The 15,638-nt window shown below is 39.6% G+C and overlaps 1 protein-coding gene and 1 long non-coding RNA gene across 2 annotated transcripts in view; one reads left to right on the forward strand and one right to left on the reverse strand.

The window, feature by feature from the left end:
* The window catches only part of LOC145716727 (uncharacterized), a 20,191-nt gene extending 13,450 nt beyond the window's left edge, over window positions 1–6,741 (forward strand). Inside the window, exons 3-4 of the long non-coding RNA XR_014139555.1 lie at window positions 562–669; window positions 2,101–6,741. This is a non-coding gene — a long non-coding RNA (uncharacterized LOC145716727). The remainder of the gene's footprint in view (window positions 1–561; window positions 670–2,100) is intronic.
* DOK6 (docking protein 6) overlaps window positions 1–15,638 on the reverse strand; it is a 229,105-nt gene that overhangs the window by 8,633 nt on the left and 204,834 nt on the right. The gene's annotated exons all lie outside the window — the stretch shown is intronic.

Consider the following 15,638-nt stretch of genomic DNA (forward strand, 5'->3'; position numbering starts at 1 on the left):
CTGAGTCACCCAGGCGCCCTATAAACTTTCTTAAAACCTTTTTTGAGCGGGCAAATTACACTGCACCCGAACCAGTAACCATCAATTAGCAGGAAAAGCTTTCACAATTGTAGACTTCAAGGCCCTGACTTACCCTGTCGGTTTTGTGACTAACTGAACCCACTTCGTGATATGATTAACCTAAACAGTGAATCTTTATGGTTAATAAAATGGCCGGAAAGTTTACTCTTCTAGAAAATAGATTTAAGGAAAATTCTATCTATGCTTTTGGGAGTTCGGACGCATCCCTGAAATGAAATATTTGTCTAATGCAAACAGAAACAGAAGTGACCACCGAGAAGCTTGTCAGAATGCTGACAACAGAGGGAGAAAAATGGCACTATTTCTAGGGACCTTCCCATCCTTTTTCTTAACCAGGAATTTATTCTTCATACTTGAGAATGAGCTGAATGAGCAGAGAAGAAAACTAGATCCAGTGCGCTCCGCCCTTCCAGAGAGTATATTTTACCCAAAGGAAAAGATGTACCTAGTCTGATTGGTAATGTTTCTGGTCTCTACCAGGAGGAATGGGACACACAATCCGCTCTCGCAGAAACGAGGAACATCTAGTCCTTTTCCTTAGGTGGCGCTGTGGAGAGGTCATGCACCTAAAGCCAGTTTCATCATCAGGTGAGTTTGGTGACTTGGAAAACATCCTTGCAGTTTCAGAAGCTTGGGGTCCAGGGAGAAATGCAAATGAATTGGGTAATAAAAGGCTAATTAAACTGGTAGAACCTCTTAATGTTAAAAAATAGTGAGAGTGAAATCTTGCTTTCTACATAAAAAATCACTTTCACTGTGGCCTAATTCCCTTGTAGGTTAAGTCTCCCCACGAGCAGATCAGGCGAGAAGGGAGATGTGGGCATTTCCTCTTTGCCTTGCCCTCTGGCTGCTCCTGGGGTTCTGCCAGCCCAGCTTCCTTCTGAGCGTCTGGACCTTTCTGCTCCCTGCCCTGCCTCTCCCAGGGCCCCCTAACCACCTTTCCTCTGTGGGTGGGAATGCTGCCCACTGTTGCCCGTCCTTCACAATTCCTTGCTGGTTCTGTCACTTCCCTCCCAGCACTATAAATAGTCCTTTAAAGTCTCTTAACATCCCATCTGGTCGTGTCTTCTCTTTCTTGTGGGACCCTCATGCTGCAAGGAGAAACACTGGATCTGGGAAGAGGCAGAAAAGGGGAGAAATTAGGGGGACCTAGGGTGAGGTCAGGGGTGGGAACTCAGAGCTAGAAGACCAGATATGCGTGCTGCTTCTGCTACTTATAGGAGTAACCGACCTTGTGAGACTCACAACGTTCTCAGTTTCCTTAGCTGCAAATTCTGGATGACATGAATGGTGCTATATGACTCATTTGATTCTCAAATCAGTGAGTTTTAATTGAATTCCAACATGTTAAGTGCTACCACCATAGTGAACAGACAGATGTCACCATCGACTCCCACAAGGTCACCTAGATGGGATGGTCAGGGAGGGCCTCCTGAAGAAGGTGGCATTTTCACATGATACTTACGTGACAAAGTTATGAAAGAGTAACATGATATGGAAAAAAAAATCACTTAAACACTTTAACAATTTTGCCTCCTTATCTTACCATTGACTTCCTAGATGATAACTCACAGTTCTCAAAAGGGGAGCTACTGGCATTTATCAGCATAAACCAGCTGGAAATGCTAATATGAAGACAGTGTTCCTGGTCTCAGTTTTATCTTATTGAAAAAACAAATGAGAAATATCTGAGGGGCACCTGGGTGGCTCAGTCGTTAAGCGTCTGCCTTCGGCTCAGGTCATGATCCCAGGGTCCTGGGATCGAGCCCTGCATTGGGCTCCCTGCTCGACAGGAAGCCTGCTTCTCCCCCTGTGTCTCTCTCTGTCAAATAAGTAAATTAAAAAAAAAAAAAAAAAAAGAAAGAAATACCCGAAAGAGGGCAGTACCAGAGAACACCTTTAATTCGCTCGCTTTGCTTGTGGGCTAGAAGTGAAGGCTTATAAGTTGTGGACTTGGAAGAGTCTGGCACACACAGCTTTTTACCCTAGAATCTTGAGTGTGAAAATTCACTCACGCAGCTACTACGCGTCAAACATCAGCTAAAACAGCTCAGCACCGCACAGGGGAGGCACGAAATGGGAATTGCCGTCCCTGCCTTTGCAAGCGGTCCACAGACTGCTTTGGGAACGGTGGCTGGTCAAGGAGACACAACAAGAAACACGAAAGAAGGGCACACGCAGCCCGTGCTTTCCAGGATCCAGGCAGGGCACCGACGGGGCCGAGAAGAGAGTTACAGACGTCCTGTCAACCACCGCAACTGCCCTCTGCCCCCATGTATTTTGAGGATTGGGTGAACCACCACTTAGGAGGACGCCCAGAACTTGAGGTACCCAGTAGATGTTAGTTTTCTTCCTTCTATCTCTGCCCAATGGGTCCAGATTCTTTTTGGTGTGTTCTTGCTCACTGTCTGTGCTTTCTCCCCCAGGGCAGCCTACAGCCCCTTGCTGCGCCAGGTTTGGAACATTATTCTCCTTCAAGGTCAACATTGCTTTCTTCATCTCCTCTCTGAACCATTTCTAGCTAACTGGAAATTGAATTATGATTTTTTTTTTTTGAATTATGATTTTTTTTTCTACCATTTCTTTACAGACAATTCACAAATGATGCTATTTAATGCTTATCACAAAAATAACATACCTCAATCAGAACTGTTACAGATGAGGGCTTAATAAGGACTGTTTGATTATGGCAACAATGAGCAGGAGAAAAAGAAAGAAATAATTAAGCATTTTCTCAACACTTATTTGAATTATGCCCTTTGGCACTGTTGATGAAAACAAAACAGAAATCAACTTTGTGGCTTCAATTAAACACTTGCTAGCATAGACTGTTCACACCACTAAACAAGAGACTCTAAATGCTTCCTACACTTTCCCTCCAGATCATCCCCTAAAGACAAATGAGGTGAATAGGTGCCCTGGGGATTTGGGGAATTCTATAACTTAAAAGCAACAAATTTGCTAATGGCTATTGGTCTATCTTAAAAATCTTTTTACATTTTTGTTTCTATTCCTGTGTATATTCATGTTTGTTTTAATAGAAAATAATATTTTCTGCCCATTTTTTCAGGGAATATTGACAAGCTGGGAAAAAAACCTCATATTTCCCTGGCAGTCTGAAGTATACTCTGAAATGACACTTCATACCATCCCTCTTCTCCTCCTTTCCCATGGTATGTGCACAATCCCCAGACTGAAGAACACAGTTCCATCCCATAAAGAAGGAATTGGATATTGAGACACAGAATATTTGCTTATTCTAACAAAATCGTAGGACTCCTCCCAATTCCAGAGACGTAAGTACCACAGGACAGGGAAGGCAAAGTCACACTAGCCATGAAAGGAAATCTTTCCTGATGTACCCTAAAAGATGCAAACCAGTAAAGAGCTAGAAGGAACACAGATGCAGTGGAAAATGACAACCCAATCAGGACACAGGGCCAGAGAGTCACATCACACCTAGAAGTAAAAACCAGAATGACAGCACCTTATCAATATCCTCCCTTTCCTGAGGAATGAAGAAGCGCATTTTTCCCTTTCTGCTAGCTCCTGGTTTTCTGTGCTTACCAACGCGCACATACTCTTTACATAAAATATAAAGGAAATGGTTGCTTTAGGCAGTCAGCAGGGTCCCAAAGCATAACACTCATGCTTATTAATTGGCAAGAAATAATGGATACTTGATTTGAATTTATGTGTTTTATTAGTTTGTTGGGATCTGGGAGAGAGGGAAGGGTATTGTCTGTTTAAATAATAAAACATTTTTTTTTAAAGGCAGAAAAAACCCCCAAGTAAAACAGTTGCTTCAGGAGGAATGGGGCAGGCCAGAGGAAAGGCATCAACAACCATCAGGCCTGGGTAGACACCGAGGAGGTGCCCTCTTAACAAGGGGTTTCTAAGGGCAGGGAGGAAAAGGGGTGACAGATGGTAGCCAGGCCCGGACGCTGAAGGACAGACAGCAGGAATGGCTCGGGGGAAGCAGAACAGAGGTTGGTCCGAGCTCTCACAGCAGAGGACTGTGGGCCAGAAGATTTTCGTGGGCATCTAATACTTGGATGTTTACCTGGCAGGCGGCAGAAGTGGAAACCAGACTAGAGGTGGTAGTGGCCTGGAGCTGCCTGCAAGGATCGTAATGAGGACTCACCACCTACAAGTTATGCTTGGAGATGCCAGGGACTCACTGCCCACATCTTTTCCATCGCCGTATTTGACTTTTACTCAATTCATTCTAATTACAGTTCAAACCGGACTATGTTTTAGTTTAATCTGTGTGCTCACCTAGCGGGTGCTTCTGAAGTTCTGGTGGAGAGTCCAGGGTCCCAGTAGCTTCATGGCCCCCTGCCCTTTTTAAAAGATTTTATTCATTTATTTGAGAGCGAGAGAGAGAGCAGGAGTGGGTGGAGGGAAGGAGAGGCAAAGGTAGAGGAAGAGGGAGAAGACTCCCCGCTGAGCAGGGAGCCCAATGTGGGACTTGATTCCAGGACCCTGGGATCATGACCTGAGCCGAAGGCAGACGCTTCACCGACTGAGCCACCCAGGTGTCCCCTTCCCAACCCTTGAATAGATTTGCTGGGGGTATTGAGGCTCAGGTTCAGTACATTTGAATCAATGGGGGACTAAAGATCATGGGTTTCAACCCATAAAGAAAGTGATTTGCAAAAGCCCCTGTCCATTGAGCGCATATAATAACCACTGTCCATTTTGTGCATATTTCATGCAGACCCTATGCTAAGTACATTAGAAATATCATTTTTAAAAATCCTCGTATCAATTCTATAACGTGAAACTGCATATCCTTATTCTCCTGTGGGAAAAACCAAATTGAAGCCTACAGGCCTTTCCGGACTTGCAAAGCTGACAAGTGGAGGGGCACAGAGGCAGATCCAGGTCTGGAGACTGAAGCCAAAGCCTTGCCAACATTTTGCTACATTTACTCACAGAACCCTCTCTCTCTCTTCTTTTGTATTTTGTTGTCTCTTTTAAATTTTTTTATTTGGACACATGGATTTTTCTGCTCTTACTATTTTTTTTTACCTTTTACTTTTAAAAATTGAGGTACAATTGAGAAATATAATTGTATACATTTCAAGGGTACAAGGTGATGATTTGATATACACGTACATTGTGGAACAATCATCAGGATAATTAACACATCCATCACCTTACAGACTTCATTCCTTGTTTGTGTGTGTGGTGAGAATGTTTAAGGTCTACTCTCGGCAACTGTCAAGCACACACACCGTATTATTAACTGTAGTCACCGAGCTGTACATTGGATCCTCAGAAGGTATTCTTCTGATAAGTGAAAATTTGTATCCTTGACTGACATCTCTCCATCTCCCCTTCCCTCCAGCCCCTGGCCACCACCACTCCACTCTTTGTTTCCTCACAGAACTTTCTAAACATCTGTTTAGTTGAGGATACAGCACAGCTTCAGAGAAGAAATACCAATTTTCACGACTCAATCCTTAAAGACATGATTGAAGTACCTCTAAAGTATGTTGTCAAAGAACAAAAACAACTAAAGCTGCATCTTCGTCAACTCAGGCTGCCATAACAAAGTACCTCAGACTGGGGGGCTTAAACATCAGAAATGTATGTTTTCACAGTTCTGCAGGCCGGAAGTCCTAGATCAAGGCACCAGTAGGGTTGGTTTCTGGGGAGGATGCTCTCCTTGGCTGCTTTCTCCTCAAGGCCTGACGTGGGCTCTTCTCTGTGCTTTCTTTCCTGTGGTCTCTTCCTCCTCTCCTGAGGAAACGAATTCTGTGGAATCAGGGTCCCACACTTATGACCTCACTGAACCTTAATTACCTCCTTAAAGGTCTTTTTTCCAAATATAGTCACATTTGGGGTGAGGGCTCCACTCTATAAATTTTGTGGGGACACAGCTGAGTGCAGAGCAAACTGTAATTAGTAAAATGGATGAGAAGATATTAACTTAAGATGAGGGAGGTGATGCTTTTTCCTTTGCTGGGTATTATTATATCCTTAACCTTTTCTCAAGGAGGTATTTGTACTTGTTAGTAAAGTTATGTAATTTGGTTTAAGGTTACATAAAATGATTAAATATCACATGTAATCTCACACCCTTCACATTGCCAAAAAAAAAGAAATTAAATGTTTAATGGTTGATTTATGCCATTAAGTTTCTGAAATAAACTCTCAATTTGCATTGCACTCATCTACACTCCCACAGAAAGGGTAGAAAAGTATTTTCTTAATGTTAGATAGATCTGGATATTATTAGACTTTTCCTTTTTTTCAAGTTGAAGGATGTTTCCAAGTTGAAAAATTGCACCTTGTTGTTTAGTTAATTTCCTTTTGCTACATGAAGTGTTTAATTTTTTTGAAGCCAGATCTGTCTTTGTGCTTTCTGAGTTTTGTGTCTTGGTAATAAGTCTCCCCTTGTCACAGGATTATTTTCTTATAAGTTGTTTTATATATATGTATATATATTTTTTTTTCATAAATTTCTTATGCTGTCTTCAGCTCTTTGATTTATTGGAAATTTCTCTTCATTCATGTCCTTAGTTAAGGATGCTTGTATTGTGTGATGATTCATAGTGTTAATCTTGAAGGAATACTGCTCGGGTTTGGGTCCCAGCTCCACCCCGTGACAACTGGAAAGATACCACTGCTCTGTCCTGTTGACTCCTCAAGTGTATAATGGCAATCATAATAGCTTCTACGAATAGAATCGTGTTTTATTATTATTATTTATTTGTAAAGATTTTTATTTATTTATTTATTTATTTATTTATTTATTTATTTATTTGACAGACACAGAGAGAGAGAGAGCACAAGTAGGCAGAGCGGCAGGCAGAGGGAGAGGGAGAAGCAGGCTTCCCGCGGAGCAGGGAGCGCGATGCGGAGCTCGATCCCAGGATCCCGGGATCCTGACGCGAGCCGAAGGCAGACGCTTAAGAACTGAGCCACCCAGGTGCCCCTAGAATCATGTTTTAGATTAATTAATAGTAATAACTTAGTATAAGAGTGTATGGCATTGGTATTGTAGGACACACGTGTGCACGGGCAGGCGCACGCACACACGCACACTAGGTGTCATTAGCTCATTTCATCTTCACAGCAACTTGCTGATGAGGTAGAAATAAAGTGGTTGCAATAGTGCCTGGTATTGATCCTCTGTCACCTGTTCTGTCCTCTGGAATTTTCAGGAACTTCTCTTTGTTCCTACTGTTCTGAGCTTCATGATGATGAGTCTGGGTGCGAGTCTTTTCTTCAGACTTTATGAGCTTTTTCAATCAAGCATCCGTGGTTTCTCATTTTCTGGGAAATACTTCTGAGTTATTATTATAAATTTTTGTTAATTATTTCCTTTCCACAATCTTCTTCATGTGCACTCTCTCTCCCACCACGTGCTCCTTTCCCAGATCATCTCTATTTATATGTTCAGGTGCTGGACAGATCTTGTAATTCTCCAGTCTGTTCTATTTTCACACTCTTTTTTGTTGCTTTACCTTCTGGAGATTTGAGATCCGCTTAACCTCATCTTCCAAGTTTACTAAGTAATAAAAAATTCTACTACTCTAATTTTAATTTGCAAAAGCTTTTTTACTCCTTTTCCTTTCCGTCCTTTATTCTTCTTTTAAAAATACACATTTTTGCATTTGTTGTTCTTAATAATGGCACTCTCAGCCCCAAAACTATGGGTCTTTTTGGCTTACCCCATAAGTGGACATCTAAATATTTTTTATTCAAATCTTTTAAAAGTCAGAAATTTTTGAATGGGAAAAATGCATATTATTTAATGTTACGTATTACCCAGCCTACTGGTGGGTTATAGACAACATTCTAACACTGAAGAAATCAGACATAATATAGTTTATAATACTTTAATTTACCTTAAAGATGATTTGATTTGATTCATACAGAATTACATTTTTAATACCTATTTCTAGAATTAAGATAGCCTTAGATCTATTATTCTGGTTGATGTAGCATCCATTTTTTCCTGTTGCTTACATTTAATTTCTCTTGTATTCTACTTACTTACTGGAATATTGATTTTCTACAACTGTAACCTCTTGGAAAAACTTAGCTGAACTCTTCACTGTTAGCAGAATTCATCTGAGTAATTGTGGAGTTTAGAAGTATTCTACGGCAGCCAGTAAAATGGTAAATATTAAAATATAATGATCTAAGTTGAAACATAATATGAGGGGTAGAGAATACTTGGGATGAAACTTCATTAATGTTGATCAACATTTCATTGTTATTTTTAAAGGTTCAGTTATAACATTTTAAATATAATGTTAATAAAAATTATATATAGCTGTATCTTTGTTTTCATTTTGAACATTTTAAAGATTTTTATTTATTTATTTTGAGACAGAGAGAATGAGAGACAGAGAGCATGAGAGGGAGGAGGGTCAGAGGGAGAAGCAGACTCCCTGCCGAGCAGGGAGCCCGATGCGGGACTCGATCCCGGGACTCCAGGATCATGACCTGAGCCGAAGGCAGTCGCTTAACCAACTGAGCCACCCAGGCGCCCCGATTTTGAACATTTTATTGTTTAAGAAATCAAGGAACTATTTAAGATCATGAAGTAGAGCACTCCAGGTCAAGTAGAGATCTCCAGAACTACAATTTCAGGAATTTTAACAAATTTACTGAAAGCCACATGAATCTACAGTCATTGACAAGAATACATATCAGCTGACTATCCCTCAGAGATGTCTTGAGAAAATGGAAAATTTTATTTGCTATAATTCTTTTCTAAAAAATTTAAACTAATTGAAAGAAACACTTTTGCATGATAGTAAGACTTCCCTACACAATATATACTTAGAGATTTGAGTTACAACAGAAATGTTACAGAGAACTATCCTGAATATCACATAAGTTTACCTAGGAGGGAGTGTGCAACATGCTTAGACTAAATCTGAGGAATGTTAATGAAATTGTTTAAAATTTACTATCAGGTTTTCATATAATGTAGCATAGTTTTATTCTGCCATAGATACAAGGTTAAACTTGCATTTGCTCTGAGGACTCTGAAATGAGTTTGAAGATATGTGTCAAGAAATGTGCTTATTAGCACTTGACAAAGATTTGATTTTTATTTATTTTTTAAAGTTTTTACTTAAATTCCAGTTAGTTAGCATACAATGTAATATTAGTTTCAGGTGTACAATATAGTGATTTAACACTTCCACACAACATCACAAGTGCACTCCTTAACCCCCCCCCCATTTAACTTGTGCCCCCGCCCACCTTCCTTCTGGTTAACTATTGGTTTGTTCTCTACAGTTAAGAGTCTGTTTCTTGGTTTGCCTCTCTCTTTTTTCCCCCTTTGCTCATTCGTTTTGTTTCTTAAATTTCACATATGAGTGAAATCCTGTGGTATCTGTCTTTCTCTGACTGACATTTTTTGCTTAGTATCATATTCTCTAGCTCCACCCATGTCATTGCAAATGGCGAGATTTCATCCTTTTTTATGCCTGAGTAATATTCCATGGTGTGTGTGTGTGTGTGTGTGTGTGTGTGTGTGTACATACATTATATATATCACATCTTCTTTATTTATCAATTGATGGACACTTGGGTTGTTTGGGCTGTTTCCATAATTTGGCTATTGTGGATAATGCTGCTATAAACATCAGGGAACACGTATTCCTTTGAATTAGTATTTTTGTATTCTTTGGGTAAATACCTAGCAGCGCAATTGCTCGATTGTAGAGTAATTCTATTTTTTAACTTTTTGAGGAATCTCCATACTATTTTCCACAGTGGCTGTACCAGTTTGTCTTCCCAAAAGCAGATTCCTTTTTCTCCATGTCTTCACCAACACCTCTTGTTTCTTGTGTTGTTGATTTTAGCCATTCTGACAGGTGTGAGGTAATAGCTCACTGTGGTTTTGATTTGCATTTCCCTGATGATGAGTGATGTTGAACATCTTTTTATGTGTCTGTTGGCCATCTGTATGGACACAGATCTGATTTTTAATCTCATTCTCTGTAGAAGTTTGCCTAGAGCTCTTCTTTCTAATGACTGATTTGGTTGATTTTTCAGAGATCTGGGAAACGTTCCAATAATCACAAACAGAATTTTTTAATATTTGCAAATATCTCCTTTGTGAGTATAACAACACAATGCCCAAATTGTCATGGCTTTCAAACTCTTTATATCTCATCATTACGAATTATGGCCCTCATGATGCTAATAATGAATATAAAAATCCAAATGGTGAGTGGTAGGAGATGAGATTGGGAAATGGAGAGGGGACATGTCATGGACAGTTATACCCTACTAAGCAGATTAGATATTTTTTCTATAGGTGACAGGAAGCTTTTGAATGATTTTAATAAGGTAAGTGATTGGATGAGATGTGTGGTTCAAAATCTCACTCATTGGGACTGTGGAGTAGCTGTTCTCAACCCTTCTTGCATCCTAACACATTTGATGGATAAAATGTAGCCCTGGTAGAAAAATTTCTCATGGAAGGCTAGTACAAAGATAAAAAGGCACCTCTAGTTTTATGTACATTTCCTATGATTTCCTTCTAATTCTTCCCCATTTTCTCCAATTAATCAGTATTCCTCCAGGTCCAATAGGAGAGTTGAAAACTGCTGGTACTTACGTAGATAAGACTGAGATCAGAATAGTTAGGTGCGCTGGGGGAGTTGAGAAGTTTCACTCTCATTGAGAAAGTTCTACACAAGTATTAGCATAATTAAATTCAATATTCTACATTCTGCCTTACACCATCAATAAACCAACCAGCAATTTCAGAACCTAGGAATCTGCAACCTAGACAACTGCATGGTTAGTAGCACTTCCTGGAGAGTAGTTATTGCAATGTATGTATTAGTAGTGTAAATATCCAGATAAATAGAGAATAAGAGATCCGAGGTTCATGAAAATGGAGTCAAGGAGTATAGGACAAAAGAAGAATTCTGTTGATACCTCTTATGTTTTATGAGAAACTGCTGCAGAAAGTCCAAATACTTTTCTAGGCAGATTGAGCAATCCTTATTAGGCATTGTGTTATTGTACCCAACGGGCAGCAACAAAAGTCATCATCTTAACTTCTTGTGAGTTACAATTTTTAATGAATTATTTTTATCTTACTCTCACTGTACAGGAGATGGAAATATATTTTTATCAGCTTTTTTCATATGAAATTCTAATGTCAAAAGGCTAAAAGTTTCTATTTAGGATACTTGCCATTTTACAGTGTCATGTTGCCTACACTAATTTCACTGAGAACAGCTAGAGCAGGGCAGTGATGGTGAGTTCAGTCTCGAAGGTCGGTCCTCGCATCCACCAAATGACTTTGGGTTGGGCATCATCACACACAAAATAGCAGAGTGCCAGGCTCTGGCTGATTCTGGTCATTAAAATTTATTGAGCACTAACGATGTGCCAGGAGGTGTCAGACGTTTCACTTACGCTGATTTATTTAATCCACCTGGTAGCCCTGTAGGATCAGTGCTCTCTCTCTCTCTCAGGGACACAGGCATGGATGCTGGAACTCAAGCTGGCTGGCTCAAAACTCTTCACTGACCCCAGAAGGTAGCACAATAGTCAACGCAAAGGGCATGGTTTTGCAAACAAAAACCTATCTTAGAGCCCAGGGTGCAAGCAAATCTCATACATTTTTTTCCCTTTAATTCCACAGTTACCTTGGTTTTCAGAGGAGTGCAGGATAATCTGATTTGTATTTCATATTATTTAACTGTAAGAATTGGATACTCACTATTTTTTTCCCAAGGGTCTGTATGTCTTTATCTGTTTGAATTCCATTTCATAATTGTGAAAATCAGAAACTTTAGTTTTTCTTGTTTGTTTTTATATTTAACAATCACTTAATTGGGCAGGATGCTAACTCTTAGAAAGTTATGATCAATAAACCATCTGGATTGTTCTTGGATTGCATCCATGACAATGAGTTGGCTTGTGTTATTAAATTCCCTCTATGTTCACTGCTGTCATAGAATGTGAGGATATTTTGATGTAAACCATTTATGTTTACATAAATAATAACACTGACTTAATGTAAATTGGTAAATCATATAAAAATTAAATTTTTCTAAATCTTAGCCAAGTCAAAAACAGAAACGGTTTATGTTTGCCTAAGTCTTTATGCCTCTCTACCTTCAAGTCTCTGTAATGTGAGACAGGAATCCATTAAAATCCTAGAGGAGAACATAGGCAGTAACCTTTTCGACATCGGCCACTGCAACTTCTTTCAAAACACGTCTCCAAAGGCAAGGGAAACAAAAGCAAAAATGAACTTTTGGGACCTCATCAAGATAAAATGCTTATGCACAGCGAAGGAAACCGTCAACAAAACAAAGAGACAACCCACGGAATGGGAGAAGATATTTGCAAATGACACTGCAGATAAAGGGCTGGTATCCAAGATCTATAAAGAACTTGTCAAACTCAACACCCAAAAAACAAATAATCAAGTCAATAAATGGGCAGAAGACATGAACAGACACTTCTCCAAAGAAGACATACAAATGGCTAACAGACACATGAAAAAATGTTCAATATCATTAGCCATCAGGGAAATTCAAATCAAAACCACATTGAGATACCACCTTACACCAGTTAGAATGGCAAAAATGGACAAGGCAAGAAACAACAAATGTTGGAGAGGTTGTAGAGAAAGGGGATCCCTCTTACACTGTTGATGGGAATGCAAGTTGGTGCAGCCACTCTGGAAAACAGTGTGGAGCTTCCTCAAGAAGTTAAAAATAGAGCTACCCTATGACCCAGCAATTGCACTACTGGGTATTTACCCCAAAGATACAGATGTAGTGAAAAGAAGGGCCATATGCACCCCAATGTTCATAGCAGCAATGTCCACAATAGCCAAACTGTGGAAGGAGCTGAGATGCCCTTCAAAAGATGAATGGATAAAGAAGATGTGGTCCATATATACAATGGAATATTACTCAGCCATCAGTAAGGATGAATACCCAACATTTGCATTAACATGGATAGAACTGGAGGAGATTATGCTAAGTGAAATAAGTCAAACAGAGAAGGACAATTATCATATGGTTTCACTTATCTGTGGAACATAAGGAACAGCATGGAGGAAATTAGTAGAGGGAGGGAAAAATGAAGGTGGGGGATCAGAGGGGGAGACGAACCATGAGAGATTATGGACTCTGGGAAACAAACTGAGGGTTTCAGAGGGGAGGGAGTGGGGGGATGGGTTAGCCTGGTGGTGGGTATTGAGGAGGGCACATTCTGCATGGAGCACTGGGTGTTATGCACAAACAATGAATCATGGAACACCACATCAAAAACTAATGATGTAATGTATGGTGACTAACATAACATAATAAAAAAATTATAAAAAATTAAAAAAAAACAGTACTGGGAAATTTGGCTAGTTCTTTGGAGAAACATATTAGTTTATATTCTTATCTACACTATATATGAAAATAAAGACCTTGAAAGGTAAGTGAAAAAATAAGCATAAAAAACACTAGAAGAGATGTAGAAAATAGTTTGAATCGGGAGATTTTTCTAAGTACAAAAGAGGTTGAAGTTAAAATAAAGGGTCATTTGTCATTTTTTGACACCAAGACTAAAAGAATCAAATCCTGAGTTTAATTCCTTCAAAATGTGACAGCATTCAGTCCTTGTGGAGCCTCCATTTTAATGTGACTCCGCCAAAAAAGGGTAGTACCAGTCTCTTTTATTAGCTATCGATTACATGTTAGTTACCACATCAGCCTGGATTCACAGAGGGGTCATGGTAGTGGTGGTGGGGGGTCAGAAACTATTTCTGCTAACAATTTTAAAGGAAATTTTATTGTTAGTTAGGACAACCCTGCCCAACGGGAGAAATTTCCTATTTGTTTTGCTTTGGTTGGATACGTGTATCAGTTCAAGTTGGTAGCACTGTAGTCCAAAGATTGCAACTTTTGATCTTCAGGCATGTATGTTCTGACTTAAAAACATCTTTTTTTTTTTTTCAGGACAACTTAGTCCAGACATAAATCCAATAAATGATAATGAAAGACTCTTCATGGAGGAGAGCGTGGCAGTGAGACAAACAGCAGGTGCTTTGCAGGAGTTGTATGGAGTTCGAGAAGGAAGGTATCTGGGGCATGCTGACAAAAGAGAAAGGAGAACACTCTTGCTTCACAATGAATTCCTGTCTTTCCCCTTTCTCCTTTTTCTTTCTCTCTTTCAAAGCACTTTTCAAACAGATTGAAGAGAACCAACTGCTGGCACCAAAGATGAAAAGGGTTTGTTTTGCCATTGTTATATTTTCAAGTTTTCAGTACTCCTGTTTTTTTTTTTTATTTTCAGGTATATGTCTAATTTTTTTTGATTTTTTTAAATTTAAATTCAATTTAACTAACATATAGTGTATTATTAGTTTCAGAGGTAGAATTTGGTGATTCATCAGTTGCATATAATACCCTGTACTCATTACTTCACGTGGCCTCCTTAATGCCCATCCCCCAGTTACCCCATCTTTCACTCCCCTCCAGAAACTCTCAGTTTCCTTCCTAAGGTTAAGAGTCTCTTATGGTTTGTTGCCCTTTCTGTTTTCATCTTATTTTTCCTTCTCTTCCCCTGTGTTTATCTGTTTTGTTTCCTAAATTCCACATGTGAGTGAAATCATATGATACTTGTCTTTCTCTCACTGACTTATTTTGCTTAGCATAATAACCTCTAGTTCCATCCACATTGTTGCAAATAGCAAGATTTCATTCTTTTTGATGGCTAATATTCCGTTGTGTGGCGCTCTCTCTCTCTATATATATATAGCATACCTTCTTTATCCATTCATCTATCAATGGACATCTGGGCTCTTTCCATGTTTTGGCTATTGTGGACATTGCTGCTATAAACATTGCGATGCATGTGCCCCTTCGAATCACTGTATTTGTATCCTTTGGATAAATACCTAGTAGTGAAATTCCTGGGTCATAGGGTAGCTCTATTTTTAACTTTTTGAGGGAACTCCACACCGTCTTTTAGAGTGGCTGCACCAGTTTGTGTTCCCTCCAACAGTGTAAGAGGGTTCCCCTTGAAGTATATGTGTAATTCTTGAGGTGATTATGCTGAGTTGTAAGTCATTATGAGTCACCCTCATGAGTGGCTGTGGAGTCAGGTAAGTTTGATTTGAATGCAGGCTCGGTCACCCTCCAGCTGGGGGTACCATGGCAGGTTCCTTCACCTCTAAGATGAGCTTGTGACACCTGACATGTAAGCATTTACTGAGATGGTGGATTTAAGGTGACTAGCACAGGATATTGCTTTTAAGAGGTACCCAATAATAGGGTATTAGCATTATACAAATTTGGCCCTATGAAGTTGGTACCCAGCCCTTTTATTTCCTTGAATAAGGAGGGAATTAGAGAAGTGATTCTTAGAAAACTAGAGAGAGAAGTTTGGATGCATGGGAAATGTATTCCTCTCAGTTGGGAAAGAAATGCCTGGCAGAGCAGAGATGTGACACAGTATTCCTGATACTGCCAGGCTTACAGACTTCACATGACTGAAGACTTGAGCAGACTTATACCACAGAAAATTTAAGTGCTTCCAGCAGGTTTAGG

Source organism: Leptonychotes weddellii, chromosome 13 (genome assembly GCF_054177405.1).
Source record: "Leptonychotes weddellii isolate Sample4059 chromosome 13, ASM5417740v2, whole genome shotgun sequence".
Taxonomy (NCBI): Eukaryota; Metazoa; Chordata; class Mammalia; order Carnivora; family Phocidae; genus Leptonychotes; species Leptonychotes weddellii.